The sequence below is a fragment of the Oncorhynchus clarkii genome, chromosome 1, assembly GCF_045791955.1.
Source record: "Oncorhynchus clarkii lewisi isolate Uvic-CL-2024 chromosome 1, UVic_Ocla_1.0, whole genome shotgun sequence".
NCBI lineage: Eukaryota > Metazoa > Chordata > Actinopteri > Salmoniformes > Salmonidae > Oncorhynchus > Oncorhynchus clarkii.
Window position 1 is genome coordinate 15,916,194 of NC_092147.1, and position 14,342 is coordinate 15,930,535.

The 14,342-nt window shown below is 42.4% G+C and overlaps 1 long non-coding RNA gene across 1 annotated transcript; it reads left to right on the forward strand.

Annotated features, from left to right (window-relative positions):
• Positions 1-9,634: 9,634 nt before the first annotated feature.
• On the forward strand, positions 9,635-13,577 carry LOC139415297 (uncharacterized). The gene is made up of 4 exons (XR_011634955.1): positions 9,635-9,724; positions 11,791-12,207; positions 12,463-12,623; positions 12,967-13,577. It is a non-coding gene; the product is annotated as an uncharacterized lncRNA (long non-coding RNA).
• Positions 13,578-14,342: the final 765 nt, after the last annotated feature.

Genomic DNA, 14,342 nt, shown 5'->3' on the forward strand with positions numbered 1-14,342 from the left:
ATCATAATTAATCACAGAGGTACATATGGTCATAAAGGGTTATATACATACAAATAGTCCAAGTTAACCTAGGTAACTATAAAAAAAAGATCACGTTGGAAACTGTTGGAATACCCGTCCAAAAGACAATTACTCGTTACAGTGACCTATTTCAAAAACAACTTGTAATTAATATCAATGAGATGGACACATGTAGGGCCTAGTAGTTACAGAAAATCTAATATGTACAACATGACAAAGTGGGGACCTGGATGGCAGGACAAATCAACTTAACATGTAAGATATGGTCTGATATCAAACTATTGGTTCAGACCTTTAGGAAACTCGGTGGACAAACGGTGAATCCAATACAATTCTATGCTCAGTAGAATGTATCTCAGAAAGTTGATGTTGTGACGAGCCGCCATGACATGCGCAGCCACAGGGTTTCTATGGTCAAGAGTCCTGATATTACTCCTGTGTTCTGCTATCCTTGTTTTCAGAGCTCGTTTCGTTTTTCCTACATAGCGTAGACCACAAATACAATTGATCAGGAATAGTACATTTTTTTGTGGCTCACACAATGGTGGCCTTAATCTTAATGGCCTTGCCCGTGATAGGGCGATTGAACAATGTGCATTTGTTCGTAAAGTGACACTGGATACATCGGCCACATCTGTAATTATCGTAGGTCACATTGTCTAGAAAGGTGCTATGTGGCACTGCTGGAAGATCAGACCTCACCACCATGTGACTGATGTTGGGGGGCGTCTGAAGACCTACCCGCGGGGCTTCTTTCAACGTCTTTTCCTGTTGTGGATCAGTGCTCAAGATGTGCCAGTGTTTTTTAATGATATGGTCGAACTGTTTGCCAAGTGGGGAGTATTGAAGGAAGCATTAAACTCGTGTGTCAGGGGGCGGGGTGATTTGGGCTTGAGGCTGTCATCCTGGTTCATATTCTTGTAACGGTCCCTTGCGTCATGAAGCCATTCCTCTGGGTAACCCCGCTGTCTGAAACGCCCATCCACACAGTCGGCTTGTTTGTCATAGTCACTGTGGACTAAAGATATTGCGTACGCGACTGTATTGGCTGACAGGGAGGTTCTTTTTCAGGGATGTAGGGTGGAAGCTATCTCTGCTTAACAGGGAATTCCTGTCTTTCGGCTACCTGCATATGTCCATGTGTGTTACTATCTATGTTGGCCTGGTATGGTTCCCAGTCAGAGGCAGCTGTTAATCGTTGTCTCTGATTGGGGATCATATTTAGGCAGCCATTTCCCCACTGTGTTTTGTGGGATCTTGATTTGAGTTAGTGCATGTCGAACCTCTTACGTTACGTTTCGTTGTTTGTTTCCTTTTAGTTTTGTAAGTTTCAAAAAAATAAAGATGTGGAACTCAGAGCACGCTGCGCCTTGGTCCATCTCTCCACACAGCCATGACAGTACACCTGGCGACCGTGTCAGAGTGCACTGCGCACGGCCCGCCACAGGAGTCGCTAGTGTGCGATGAGACATGGATATCCCTGTCGGCCAAACCCTCCCTATCCCGGATGACGCTGGGCCAATTGTGCGCCGCCCCATGGGCCTCCCGGTCGCGGCCGACTGCAACAGAGCCTGGACTCCCAGAATTCCTAGTGGCACAGCTAGCACTGCGATGTAGTGCCTCAGACCACTGCGCCACTCGGGAGGCCCGGATATAGATACTTTTGTACCTGTTTCCTCCAGCATCTTCACAAGGTCCTTTGCTGTTGTTCTGGGATTGATTTGCACTTTACTTTCATCTCTAGGAGACAGAACGCGTCTCCTTCCTGAGTGGTATGATGGCTGCGTGGTCCCATGGTGTTTACACTTGCGTACTATTGTTTGTACAGATGAACGTGGTACCTTCAGGTGTTTGGAAATTACTCCCAAGGATGAACCAGACTTGTGGAGGTCTACAATTTTTTTTCTCTTGGCTGATTTCTTTTGATTTTACTGTGATGTCAAGCAAAGCGGCACTGAGTATGAAGGTAGGCCTTGAAATACATCCACAGATACACCTCTAATTGACTCAAATTATGTCAATTAGCCTATCAGAAGCTTCTAAAGCCTTGACATAATTTTTAGAAAATGTACAAACTTTTTAAATGCACAGTCAACTTTCTGTATGTAAACTTCTGACCCACTGGAATTGTGATACAGTGAATTATAAGTGAAATAATCTGTCTGTAAACAATTGTTGGAAAAATTACTTGTGTCATGCACAAAGTAGATATACTAACCGACTTGCCAGAACTATAGTTTGTTAACAAGCAATTTGTGGAGTGATTGAAATACGAGTTTTAGGTAGAGTGTTGGAATACAACCTAAGTGTATGTAAATGTCCGAATTCAACTGTACCTAATAACCATCATATCGAAGTAAATTTGGAGTCACGCGATGATATGGTGTGTGGTCCTCCCACGATGACTTGTTAAACCATACAGTTTATTTGGCTACAGATGAAATAAATTATGATGAACTTCACAGGGTGTTGGAAGTGCACTGTGATCTTGATGCACCTTTTCAATATCAATCAACGGTCTTATTCTGGTGACATGATGATCAATGCTTGAATGCCGTTTGACAAATAAACCTATTATTTCAAGCTTGCGTCCATAATAATCTCATCATAGACTAGCCTACCCACACAACCTACCTGCACTCTATCTGCCACCTGTTAGCTAATGAGCGTACATGCCAGGACCAGATATGTAGGCACATTCAGTGGCGATTTTAGCATGTAAATCTAAAAAAAATACAAGTGGGATGCATGCCAGCAAAGCCACTACACAACACAACACAAAACAATACATTAATTGCACTATAACGGTGACAAACCGTGCCCACAAACTGTCAGAGCTACATACATTTCTCCCAACATCTTATCACTGCTACACCTGGCTATCAGCGGTTCTGACTTGGTGTACAAGGAGAACACTGTAAGAACAGCACATGTTCTGAAGTCTGTCTCTGTACATTTCAAAAGTGCAGCAAAACAGTCTGGAAGCGAAACAGTTCATTCAACCTTATTTACTGCCTTTTTTAAAACATAGCTGATATGGCTGACTTGCTTAAACATACTGTATGTGGTTTCTAATGACAATTGAGATGTAAAAACTATGGCATTAAGGGACGATAAACGAATAAGAGGCAATCCGTAATTTCTTTTAAGACATTAATGAGTGAGCTAGGACGGACGTAGTCAATATAACTAGTTGTTTAGCACTTTTGTATTCGGTGCATGTGACAAATACAATTTTATTTTATTTGAGCATACAATACATTTTTGGACTCACATTGTTGTGCTGTGCTCACTTCAACAGGAAGGTGGTGCCGCGGTCCTTCGTGGACAAATTTTGTCATCAAAGTCTTGCATTCTCTGGATTTATGGTACTTTCAAAACAACTGGGAACTCGGAAAACATCAAGGTCAAATCATGATGACATCATTGATCTTCAGGTCTTACCTCGTTTATTCCCGACTTCCCAGTTGTCTTGAACTCACTGAAGACAAGTTTTTGCAGTTCCGAGTTAACAGTTGTTTTGAGTGCGGCACAAATCATACTTCATTGACAACATGGCCAATGTTGAATGTTTATAATTTTAAACTTGGAAAAGAGCCCCTTAATCCCAGTTTTGGGACCACACAGCCATTGCCACTGATTCCTTCCTAACCACTCATTTTTGCATTTCCGATTTCCAACTTGAGCACGGATATGTTTTATCTATAATTTCTCTTCATTATTTTTCTTCATATGACAAGTATTTGCCAGAGATGTAACCTCTCTTATCATCACTCAGTGCCTGGGCTTACCTCCACTGTAGCAACACCCCACCATACCCCTGTCTGCACATTATACCATGAATCTATTCTACCACACCCAGAAATCTGCTCCTTTTATTCTCTATCCCCAACACACTAGACGACCAGTTTTGCTAGCCTTTAGCCGTACCCTAATCCTACCCCTCCTCTGTTCCTCGGGTGATGTGGAGGCTAACCCAGGCCCTGTGTGTCCCCAGGCACTCTCATTTGTTGACTTCTATAATCGAAAAAGCCTTGGTTTCATGCATGTTAACATCAGAAGCCTCCTCCCTAAGTTTGTTTTACTCACTGCTTTAGCCCACTCCGCCAACCCTGATGTCCTTGCCGTGTCTGAATCCTGGCTTAGGAAGGCCACCAAAAATTCTGAAATTTCCATACCCAACTACAACATTTTCCGTCAAGATAGAACTGCCAAAGGGGGAGGAGTTGCAATCTACTGCCCAAACAGTTCGAGCTTCTAATTTAAAAAATGAATCTATCCAGAAATAAGTCTCTCACTATTGCCACCTGTCATAGACCCCCCTCAGATCCCAGCTATGCCCTGGACATCATATGTGAATTGATTGAACCCTATCTATCTTCAGAGTTCGTTCTGTTAGGTGACCTACACTGGGATATGCTTAACACCCCCAGCAGTCCTACAATCTAAGCTAGATGCCCTCAATATCACACAAATTATCAAGGAAACCACCAGGTACATCCTGAAATCCGTAAACATGGGCACCCTCATAGATATTATCCTGACCAACTTGCCCTCCAAATACACCTCTGCTGTTTTCAATCAGGATCTCAGCAATCACTGCCTCATTTCCTGCATCCGCTATGGGTCCGCAGTGAAACGACCACCCCTCATCACTGTCAAACGCTCCCTAAAACACTTCTGCGAACAGGCCTTTCTAATCGACCTGATAGCAGATGTTCTGAAAGAGCTGCAAAACCTGGACCGGTACAAATCAGCTGGGCTAGACAATCTGGAACCTCTCTTTCTAAAATGATCCTCCACCGTTGTTGCAATCCCTATTACCAGTCTATTCAACCTCTCTTTCGTATTATCCAAGATCCCTGCACCAAGATCCCTCTTCAAAGGGGGTGACACTCTAGACCCAAACTGTTATAGACCTATATCCATCCTGCCCTGCCTTTCTAAAGTCCTCGAAAGCCAAGTTAATAAACAGATCACTGACCATTTAGAATCCCACCGTACCTTCTCCTCTGTGCAATCCGGTTTCCGAGCTGGTCATGGGTGCACCTCAGCCACGCTCAAGGTACTAAACAATATCATAACCGCCATCGATAAAAGACAGTACTGTGCAGCCGTCTTCATCGACCTGGGCCAAGGCTTTCGACTCTGTCCTATCACTGTATTCGTATCGGCAGACTCAATAGCCTTGGTTTCTCAAATGACTGCATAGCGTGGTTCACTAACTACTTCACAGACAGAGTTCAGTGTGTCAAATCGGAGGGCCTGTTGTCCAGACCTCTGGCCGTCTCTATGGGGGTACCACAGGGTTCAATTCTTGGGCCGACTCTTTTCTCTGTATATATCAACGATGTCGCTCTTGCTGCGGGTGATTCCATGATCCACCTCTACGCAGATGACACCATTCTGTATACATCTGTATACATCTGGCCCTTCTTTGTTAACTAACCTCCAAACGAGCTTCAATGTCATACAACACTCCTTCCGTGGCCTCCAACTGCTCTTAAACGCTAGTAAAACTAAAAGCATGCTTTTCATCCGTTTGCTGCCCGCACCCGCCCGCCCGACTAGCACTACTCTGGACGGTTCTGACCTAGAATACGTGGAGAACTACAAATACCTAGGTGTCTGTCTAGACTGTAAACTCTCCTTCCAGAATCATATCAAACATCTCCAATCCAAAATCAAATCTAGAATCGGCTTTCTATTTCGCAACAAAGCCTCTTTCACTCACGCCGCCAAACTTACCCTAGTAAAACTGACTATCCTACCGATCCTCGACTTCAGCGATGTCATCTACAAAATAGCTTCCAACACTCTACTCAGCAAATTGGATGTAGTCTATCACAGTGCCATCTCTTTTGTTACCAAAGCTCCTTATACCACCCACCACTACGACCTATATGCTCTAGTAAGCTGGCCCTCGCTTCATATTCATCGCCAGACCCACTGGCTCCAGGTCATCTATAAGTGTATGCTAGGTAAAGCTCCACCTTATCTCAGCTCACTGTTCACGATAACAACACCCACCCGTAGCACGCGCTCCAGCAGGTATATCTCACTGGTCATCCCCAAAGCCAACACCTGTTTGGCCGCCTTTCCTTCTAGTTCTCTGCTGCCAGTGACTGGAACGAATGACAAAAATTGCTGAAGCTGGAGACTTACATTTTCCTCACTAACTTTAAACATCAGCTATCTGAGAAGCTAACCAATCGCTGTACACAGTCCATCTGTAAATAGCCCACCCAATCTACCTACCTCATCCCCCATATTGTTTTAATTTACTTTACTGCTCTTTTGCACACCAGTATCACTACTTACACACCATCATCTGCTCATCATCATCTGCTCATCTATCACTCCAGTGTTAATCTGCTAAATTGTAATTACTTTGCTACTATGGCCTATTTATTGCCTTACCTCCTCATGCCATTTGCACACAATGTATATAGACTTTCTTTTTTTTCTATTGTGTTATTGTACTTTTGTTTATTCCATGTGTAACTCTGTGTTTTTGTTTCTGTTGCACTGCTTTGCTTTATCTTGGCCAGGTCAAAGTTGCTTACCTGGTTAAATAAAGGTGAAATAAATTTTAAAAAACAATAAAAAAAGATTGTCGACTTGATTCATGATGATGACTGCTAGCTAATATTCAGAAAGTATAACGTTGACATGATCAGTCCAATCAAAGCTACTGTACATATAACGTATTTGACGTCATTTTATTTGTGGCCAATGACCTTGATCCTTCTTGGAAGGGCACTTCTAATGTAACTCTATGGAAGCACCCAAGGGGTGAGAATTTTCGAGGTCCAGTGGTGACCCGTCATTCATGGCAGGTGGGGGGGAAAAGGTATACATGTTGTTTTTTGGGGGGCTTGCCTGTTTACATGTTATTTTGGCATTAATACGTGTCACATATCAGTTTGCAAACAATGTAAAAAATATATATATCATTGAGTTAATAAAGCCGCATACAAACAGGCAGCTCCAGAATGCAGGTGTTTCAGCCTAGCTCAGTGCTTTCTGTGGTGGTGGGGCAGGCTAGCAGAAAATAGGAGCATTGCACCATGATTGGCTCAGCATTGCACCGTGATTGGCTCCCTGTTCTCTCACTCATGGGGACACTACATCACCCGCCTTTAGTAAGGATAAACATCAAGAATATGAGCCCTTTGGGTGCTGCCATGGAGTTACATTAGAAGTGCCCTTCCAATAAGGCTCAAGATCATTGGCCACAGATAAAATGACGTCAAATCACATTATATCTACAGTAGCTTTGATTAGACTGATCATGTCAACATCTTACTTTCAAAATCTTAGCTAGCAGTCATCATGATAAACCAAGTAGACAATCTACTGGCAAATCCTTTTTAATCCTTGTCATATGAAGAGAAATAATGATGATAAATAATAGATCAAACGTATCAATGCTCAACCGCCATTGGACATAAATATTACACAATTAGTTGGAAATCGCAAATTCAACAATGAGTTGTAAGGAAGGAATCGGTGACAGTGGCAAATCGCAAGCATTACAACTGGGATGTCAGACTTGGAAAATACGTTTTGAACAGTCATCCAACGCGGAATTGTAAATCTCTTTCATTGATGACAAAATTTGCCAACTGAAGGACCGCCGCGCACACAAGGTGAGTCCAAAAATGTCTTATATGCTGCTGCATAAATTATGTAATATGCCAGGGAGATATGGTCAGCCATATCAGCTATGTTTTTTAAAAAGGCAGTAAACGAAGCTGAATGAATTGAACGTAGTGTCCCCATTAGTGACAAAACACTGAGCCAATAATGGCCAAATTGGTCCATAGTTTCTGCTGGCTTGCCCCACCACCACAGAAAGCACAGAGCTAGGCTGAAACACCTGCATTTTGAAGCTGCCTTACTCAAGAAAACAAAAAAGAAACCATGTTTGTATGCGGCTTTTTTAACTCAATTATATATTTTTTACATTGTTTCCAAACTGATTTGTGACATGTACTAATGCCAAAATAACATGCAAAACAGGCATGCCCCCACCCAAAACAATAACATATATTTTATTTTTTGTTAACAATATGGGGCTCAAAACAGGCGGGGCCCTGAATGACGGTTCGCCACTGGGCACGTTTGCTGTTTAACGCAACAGTTTTTGTAGAGTTCGTTAGAGTTGAAAATACACTGAACTGTTTTTTATTCCGTACTTGAAAATGTATTCTTTATGCAGATTTTTTAATATTCGCATGAGAATCTGTCGCCAATTGGATGGAAACCTAGCTCGTGATTATTTTCTCAGACAATGCTGCTTTATTTAGGTATGTTGTCTGTATTTTTAGGAATTCAATTGATGTTTTTCAAACAATTTTAAACAGTAGATATTAAACAATAGCTGACACATTAAGAAAGTTGTGAATGGATGTTTGAAGGATTTTAATTGTTTTGTAGAATAATTATATCACGCTCGCTATCCTCAAACTCCCTGTCATAAATCGACCAAGTCGCAGCGTGCATGTAGTTCCACATCTTTTAATGAAAGTGAAACCGAAACAACCAAAAAACAAACAGGTAAACAGCAAAGAACGTGACGTAACTGAGGTGCACACAAACGGAAAAATAATTACCCACAAAACATAGGTGGGAAAAGGCTACCTAAGTATGGTTCTCAATCAGAGACAACGACAGACAGCTGTCCCTGATTGAGAACCATACCCGGCCAAAAACAAATAAATACATAAATATACATAGAATGCCCTAGTCACACCCCGTCCTAACCAAAATAGAGAATAAAAAGCCTCTATGGCCAGGGCGTGACAGTACCCCCCCCCCCCCCCCCCAAAGGTGCGGACTCAGACCGCAAAACTTGACTCTAAAGGGGAGGGTCCGGGTGGGCCTTCTTTACGGTGGCGGCTCGGGTGCGGGACGTGGACCCCGCTCCACCTGTCTTGGCCCACTTAGGTGGCGCCTCTGGAGCGGGGACCCTCACAGCGGGCCCCGGACTGAAGACCCTCATAGAGGGTGCCTCTGGACTGAGGGGCTGCGATTCTGGCAGCTCCGGAGTGAAGGGCGGCTCCGGTGTGAAGGACGGCTCTGGCGGCTCCGGACTGGAGGGCGGCTCTGGCACCCTTTTAATGGCACCCTTTTAATGAAAGTGAAACCGAAACAACCAAAAAAACAAACAGGTAAACAGCAAAGAATGTGACGCAACCGAGGTGCACACAAACACACACGGAAAACGAATTACCCACAAAACACAGGTGGGAAAAGGCTACCTAAGTATAGTTCTCAATCAGAGACAAAACCTAGAAAAAAGAACATAGAATGCCCACCCTAGTCACACCCTGGCCTCACCAAAATAGAGAATAAAAAGCCTCTCTATGGCCAGGGCGTGACAAATTAATCCCACCGTGAAGCCTCGAGGCTGTTGCCTGCCATTCAATTCCCGACACTTTGAGGGTGGTAAATTTGAGCGGCGCATTTTATTATTGAGCTAACATACTTGTTCAAACAATGACTCGCCAGCCCCAGCCATTGAATATGCACTGAAAAAATAAGCACACCTCCCTGGCCATTTACCAACATCCTGCTTTCAAGGATGTAATAATGTGGACGTGTTGTTGAGTTGAGTGTCTTTACCTCTAGGGCAACATGGCAGGTGTAATGGGTGTCACTATATTTATATCATTTGTTTCGGTAGCCGTCGCTCTTGGTAAGTCAATATTTTACATTTTCTTCGTGAAACCTGTTTACTTGGAGAATAATTTACCTAAACTGGATGGAGGGCTCATTTTATATGCAAATTATGGAACAATTGAGGTTAGGGTCATACCGTAAATATAAAACATGACTAGGAAATACCTGTTTAACACAATACAGGACATGGTTTCAGGTCAAGTGATATAGGTTTATTTTTGTATTACATACAAGCAGCTACAAAGTATTCTATAAAAAGGTCTGAATTTAATCCAGGGTTTTTTCTAAGGTCATAGGGCATTAGGTTACTAATGAAGAACGTTCCAGTGAAACCTAAAAGGCCAGGGGCATGCCTCCAAGCAAATATGAGTTTGGGATTAGTTTAATCTGTAGTAGTCTGTTAATATAATGGCACCTTCTGGGTTATTTACATCTACCATTTTAGATATTGCAAAATGTAGTATTACTTACATAATATGCAAATCATGTGAAGTCTTGTTCTTCATTAGCAAAACAGACATTACGTTTCTCTTTTACACTCCAGCTCTACATGTAACCTTGTCAATCGACCCAGTTGTGCTACCCAAATGCTAATCTCAGCACCCAGTACAGAACCAAATGTTGCGTGGGCACTGGCCAGTAACAGTCTATCACAGGGATGAGCAACTTTGATGGGGGTGGGGGGCCACAAAAAATCTGAACTGATCATGAGTGCTTCCCTCACCACCACATTGCAAGCAAAACGTTTTATTGGCAATCTTGACAATTAAAAAAAAAGGGTTAATTTTGTGCAATTCTACACATTTGGGGTGTAGAGAAAATGTCACAGCTTTAAAGCAAGTTTTCTATGGAAGGGAGAGAAATGTTTGCAGTTTTTAATATGATACACTATATATACAAAAGTATGTGGACACCGCTTCAAATTAGTGGATACGGCTATTTCAGCCACACCCGTTGCTGACAGGTGTATGAAATCGAGCACACAGCCGGTCAACTGTCAGTACTGCTATTGTGAAGTGGAAACATCTAAGAGCAACAACAGCTCAGCAGCGAAGTGGTAGGCCACACAAGCTCACTGAACGGGACCGCCGAGTGCTGTCCTTGTCTGTCCTCGGTTGCAACACTCACTACTGCATTCCAAACTGCCTCTCGAAGCAACGTCAGCACAACAACTGTTTGTTGGGAGCTTCATGAAATAGATCACCATGTGCAATGCCAAGCATCGGCTGGAATGGTGTAAAGCTCACCGCAATTGGACTCCGGAGCAGTGGAAATGCGTTATCTGGAGTGATGAATCACTCTTCACCATCTGGCAGTCCAACGGACAAATCTGAGTTTGGCGGATGACAATGTCCCCGTGCACAAAGCGAGGTCCATACAGAAATGGTTTGTCGAGATTGATGTGGAAGAAATTGACTGGCCTCCACAGAGCCTTGAACTCAACTACATTGAACACCATTGGGATGAATTGGAAGGCCGACTGCGGGCCAGGCCTAACCGCCCAACATCAGCGCCCAACCTCATTAATGCTCTTGTGGCTGAATGGAGTCCCTGCAGCAATGTTCCAACATCTAGTGGAAAGCCTTCCCAGAAGAGTGGAGGCTGTTACTACAGCAAAGTGGGGACCAACTCCATATTTATGCCCATGATTTTGGAATGAGATGTTTGACGAGCAAGTGTCCACATACTTTTGGTCATTTAGTGTATCAGAGTGAGTCTGATAACAAGCTTAGATAGTTTAGCGGCGAGCTAACTTATTGATCTAAAAAATATTGACTGACATAAAAAGAGAAACTGTTGATGCACAACCAAATTTCAAAATTGCACCTTGTGTATTCTACTATTCTAACTCTCAACAGTAAGTTGAGACCCCCCTTCCCATCCCTGGTTTATCACAATAGACTACCCAAATGCATATCAGGTTTTGGCTCAATTTGTTTTACCACAAACAAATTGTCTCAAAACATTGGACTCAGATGCAGATTTGTTATCGAGGATGACCCAGGTACAGATCATAACAAGATATGAATATGCCTGTATGTAAATATGAAATGATCCAATACTAACACTCCTTTAATGCAGGGTCCTCTGGAGCCCTATCATCAACCTTGACAGTGACTCCAATGAAGGCAACCACCAGGAATACCCCAACATTGTCTGTCACCATCCCCACAGTGGCCCCTGCCATGCTTACCAGTAGGACAAGTTCATCAGTCAGTGAAGCACCTAATACAGATCCTACTGGTGACACTAGAGTCCCAATGGAATCATCCCCTTCATCACCTGCAACTGAGCCTTCCCAATACTCTCAGCCACTGACTCCATCACAATCATCCAATGGCAGCACCACCACACAAACCTCTACAGGTTTTACAGCTGACACTACTATGAATCAGACCCTAACTGGAATAGTTGGTCATGACTCAACATCCTCAATCTTCTCATCAACTTTGTCGCCAAGCTCTGATTTTACGACAGGGAACATGAGCTCAAGCACAGGTGTGTGTTTCACATGAAAATAATTTATATATTATTGAATTAATCAAATTAAATAATCCTTGCAGACAATGAGTCTTAGTGGTAAAGCAAACTGTTACCAGTGGACACATAGGTTCTGTTGTAATTAACCTTTCAAGAGAACAGAATGTTCATGTTTCAGAAATGCCACCTGATTTAATAGATTCAATTTACTTTTAAGAGAACTGATTTATATATTTTTGTAACCATACTTTATCACTATTATTCATTCTTTAGCCTTAGAAAGTGATGGGAGACATGTCTTATCAAGGAGTCCGGGCCTCGTAGCAGTCCTCTGCATATTCTGCATCTGTCTGGGTCTTCTGCTGGCTGTTGGAATTGCAAAGCTCATTACTCCCAGAGGTTCAACATTTCAGAGGCTTGAAGATGTGCCATTGGTGAATTGATTTTGTATTGGTGGTATAGATATTGCATGCAAAAGAGCTTCCTGTTCAATGAACAGGACAGTCGGATATAGAAGTGACAGAAGAAAAGCTGTTTAACGCACAAGAAAACAAAGTCATGTAAGCCAATATGTATTCTTTAACACGTGAGAATTAGGCCAGTTTATCAGATAATTGACGTTGATGATCAATTCTATGCAAAGATGGTTTCTTTTTTAAATTATGTGCTTTACACACTTTGTGCTCCAGTCTTTTGTCTCAAATACAATGCATTCAAAAGGTACAAATCTTTGAATCCAAATTAATTGTAAATCTTCCTTTTAATTCCTATTTTCAGGGCAAAATAAATGAAGAGTCTCCATTTGCCCGTTACCCTGAAAAACAATTCTGAAAGAAAACACATCATGAGAGAAGGTATTCTATTTGGGGTTCAGTCAATATTGTTCATGAGGACGTGTCACCCACCATCATGTTTATGTTCCTGTTTTTGTTTGTTTATTTTGTCTGGCTGCTGGAAAGTGACGTGTGTTTGAAGGAAGTCAGTATACGCACTAAAAGCAATCCTGTGATGTGGTAAAGAATATCTCCTCCCAGGTTGGTCAGCAGCATACTGAAGTCGATCGTTGGTACTGTTCATTCACAGGTGGATGGATGCATCAAGGAACTGAATACAGAAGATGCACAGACAATGTCTACGTTTACACAGGTAGCCCAATTCTGATCTTTTGCCAAATTTTTAGCGAAAGATCTGATTTGTAAAAAATACAAATTATTGGCACAATATCAGAATTGGTCTGCCTTTATAAACACAGCTAATGTGTCAGGTATCACTAGAAATAAAGCTATTAAAAAAGCTATAATAAAGCCAAATTCTCTGTTTCTTGAAAAGACTATGAGAAACAGGCCTAATTTTTATGTGGGTTGAAATAAATAAATGATTGCATTGAATTGTGTTCTCTTTTTCTCCAGATGAGATGTGTTATATATTGGATCAAGATACACTGAGTATAAAAACATTAAGAACACCTGCTCTTTCCATTACATAGACTGACCAGGTGAAAGCTATTATTGATGTCACTTGTCAGTGTAGATGAAGGGGAGGAGACAAGTTAAAGAAGGATTTTTTAAGTCTTGAGACACTAGAGACATGGATTGTGTATGTGTGAGGGTGAATGGGGAAGACAAAAGATTTGTGTCTTTGAATGGGGTACGGTAGAAGCTGCCAGGCTCACCGGTTTGTGTCAAGAACTGCAATGTTGCTTATTTTTTCATGCTTAAGTTTCCCATGTGTATCAAGAAAGGTCCACCACCCAAAGGACACCCAGCCAACTTGACAACTGTGGGAAGCATTGGAGTAAACATGGGCCAGCATCCCTGTGGAACACTTTCAACACCTTGTGTAGTCCATGCTGTTCTGAGGGCAAAAAGTGTGTTCATAATGTTTGGTATACTCAGTGTATGTCAATTCAGCTAGTAAATTAGTTATCCGGATTGTCACAGCGGTCTAAGGCACTGCATCTCAGTACAAGAGGCGTCAGTATAGTACCTGGTTCGAATCCAGGCTGTATCACATCTGGCGTGATTGGGAGTTCCATAGGGCAGCGCACAATTGGCCCAGCGTTGTCTGGGTTTGGCCTGAGTAGGCCGTCATAGTAAATAAGGATTTGTTCTTAAACTGACTTGCCTAGTTAAATAAAGGTAGAAATATCAATC